We start from the raw sequence: 3167 nt of genomic DNA on the forward strand, positions 1-3167 counted from the left end.
CTGGGAAATGGAGGTTGCAGTGAGCTGAGATCACACTACTGCACTCCAGCTTAGGCAACACAGCAAGACTCTGTCTCAAAACATAATCATAATGAAGAAAAAATAAATAAATTGCATTCAGTGTTATGTATTACTAAGTAAAACAGGATATTTAATTTGTCAGATTCACAGTATTTTTCATTTATGTAACAGGTAACTTTTTTATTATTAATATGAATATACCGGGGCCAGTCCGGACGGAGGAGACATGATGGCGCTGCGGGCGATGCGGGGGATTGTCAACGGGGCCGCACCCGAGCTACCCGTGCCCACCGGTGGGCCGGCGGTGGGAGCTCGGGAGCAGGCGCTGGCCGTCAGTCGGAACTACCTCTCCCAGCCTCGCCTCACATACAAGACAGTATCTGGAGTCAATGGTCCGCTAGTGATCTTAGATCATGTTAAGTTTCCCAGGTATGCTGAAATCGTCCATTTGACCTTACCAGATGGCACGAAGAGAAGTGGGCAAGTTCTGGAAGTTAGTGGTTCCAAGGCAGTAGTTCAGGTGTTTGAAGGGACTTCAGGTATAGATGCTAAGAAAACATCCTGTGAGTTTACTGGGGATATTCTCCGAACACCAGTGTCTGAGGATATGCTTGGTCGAGTATTCAATGGATCGGGAAAACCCATTGACAGAGGTCCTGTTGTACTGGCTGAAGACTTCCTTGATATCATGGGTCAGTCAATCAACCCTCAATGTCGAATCTACCCAGAGGAAATGATTCAGACCGGCATTTCAGCCATCGATGGAATGAACAGTATTGCCAGGGGGCAGAAAATTCCTATCTTCTCTGCTGCTGGGCTACCACACAATGAGATTGCAGCTCAGATCTGTCGCCAGGCTGGTTTGGTAAAGAAATCCAAAGATGTAGTAGACTACAGTGAGGAAAATTTTGCAATTGTATTTGCTGCTATGGGTGTAAACATGGAAACTGCCCGGTTCTTCAAATCTGACTTTGAAGAAAATGGCTCAATGGACAATGTCTGCCTCTTTTTGAACTTGGCTAATGACCCAACCATTGAGCGAATTATCACTCCTCGCCTGGCTCTAACCACAGCTGAATTTCTGGCGTACCAATGTGAGAAACATGTATTGGTTATCCTCACAGACATGAGTTTTTACGCTGAAGCACTTCGAGAGGTTTCAGCAGCCAGGGAAGAGGTTCCTGGTCGACGAGGCTTCCCAGGTTACATGTATACAGATTTAGCCACAATATATGAACGCGCTGGACGAGTGGAAGGGAGAAATGGCTCGATTACTCAAATCCCTATTCTTACCATGCCTAATGATGATATCACTCACCCAATCCCGGACTTGACTGGCTACATTACAGAGGGGCAAATCTATGTGGACAGACAGCTACACAACAGACAGATTTATCCACCTATCAATGTGCTGCCCTCACTCTCACGGTTAATGAAGTCTGCTATTGGAGAAGGGATGACCAGGAAGGATCATGCCGATGTATCTAACCAGCTGTATGCGTGCTATGCTATTGGGAAGGATGTACAAGCCATGAAAGCTGTCGTTGGAGAAGAAGCCCTTACCTCAGATGATCTTCTCTACTTGGAATTTCTGCAGAAGTTTGAGAGGAACTTTATTGCTCAGGGTCCTTACGAAAATCGCACTGTCTTTGAGACTTTGGACATTGGCTGGCAGCTGCTCCGGATCTTCCCCAAAGAAATGCTAAAGAGAATCCCTCAGAGCACCCTGAGCGAATTTTACCCTCGAGACTCTGCAAAGCATTAGCTGCTGCTTCTGCACTGCCCCACACTCTTGTGAAATACTGGTTCTATTTTCTTTATTCCTTTTGCGCTCCCCAATCCCCACCTTTGTGTTGGAGTTTACCGTGTTACCCTGTAATTAAAAACAAAGAATAGGTAACATATAAAAAAATATATATATATGAATATACCAAAATAAAGCAACTTAATACCATGAAACTGCAATGGTTTAAACCTTTAGTCCAAATAATAATGGAAAAGGGTCATTTTGGAATATTACTCCGGCACCAAAATGATTTTTAACTAAGAGTCTTATACTATCTCTAAATCACTCTCATTTTAAATATATCTTGAAGTGTTTCTTTTCTTGGTTTAAATTTAATTGACTGAAATAATTTAAGCAAAAGATGTGCATGGCTGGTGTTCTTCAGAAATGTGATTATTAATGTTTCTCTGTAAAAGAAATACCTTACTGAAAGACATGGTGTATTAGCCCATTCTCATGCTCCAGATAAAGACATAACTAAGACTGGGTAATTTATAAAGAAAAAGAGATTTAATGGGCCCACAGTTCCACGTGGCTGGGGAGGCCTCACGATCATGGTAGAAGGCAAGGAGGAGCAAAGCTACATCTTACATGGCAGCAGGCAAGAGAGTGTGTGCAGGGGAACTCTACTTTATAAAACCATCAGATCTTGTGAGACCTATTCACCATCATGAGAACAGCACACGAGAAAGACCCACCTCCACGATTAAATTACTTCCCACCACGTCCCTCCCATGACTTGTGGGAATTATGAGCGCTACAGTTCAAGATGAGATTTGGGTGGGGACACAGCCAAACCATATCACACGGCATTGAGGAAGCACACTGATTGCATTGTTGAACTTACTGGAAATTCTGATTTTTTTAATTTAGACAAATGTTGATAATATTCACTTACCTATATTAACTATGTATTTTTATTTTTCTTATTATACTTTAAGTTCTGGGGTACATGTGCAGAATGTGCAGGTCACACATATGTTTATTGTAGTACTGTTCACAATAAAAAAGACTTGGAGCCAACCCAAATGCCCATCAATGATAGACTGGATTAAGAAAATGTGGCACATATACACCATGGAATACTATGCAGCCATAAAAAAGGATGAGTTCATGTCCTTTGCAGGGACATGGATGAAGTTGGAAACCATCATTCTCAGCAAACTAACACAAGAACAGAAAACCAAACACCGCATGTTCTCACTCATAAGTGGGACTAAACAATGAGAACACATGGACACAGGGAGGGGAACATCAAACACCAGGGCCTGTCAGGGGGTGGGGGGCTATGGGAGGGATAGCATTAGAAGAAATACCTAATACAGATGATGGACTATGTATTTTAACAGTATTAATGAAT

General features: G+C 42.7%; 1 pseudogene across 1 annotated transcript; it reads left to right on the top strand.

The window, feature by feature from the left end:
* Positions 1-228: 228 nt before the first annotated feature.
* LOC104669284 lies at positions 229-1921 on the top strand (annotated as a pseudogene). The gene has a single exon (XR_748964.1). The product of XR_748964.1 is annotated as a V-type proton ATPase subunit B, brain isoform pseudogene (transcript).
* Positions 1922-3167: the final 1246 nt, after the last annotated feature.

Source organism: Rhinopithecus roxellana, chromosome 4 (assembly GCF_007565055.1).
Source record: "Rhinopithecus roxellana isolate Shanxi Qingling chromosome 4, ASM756505v1, whole genome shotgun sequence".
NCBI classification, from domain to species: domain Eukaryota; kingdom Metazoa; phylum Chordata; class Mammalia; order Primates; family Cercopithecidae; genus Rhinopithecus; species Rhinopithecus roxellana.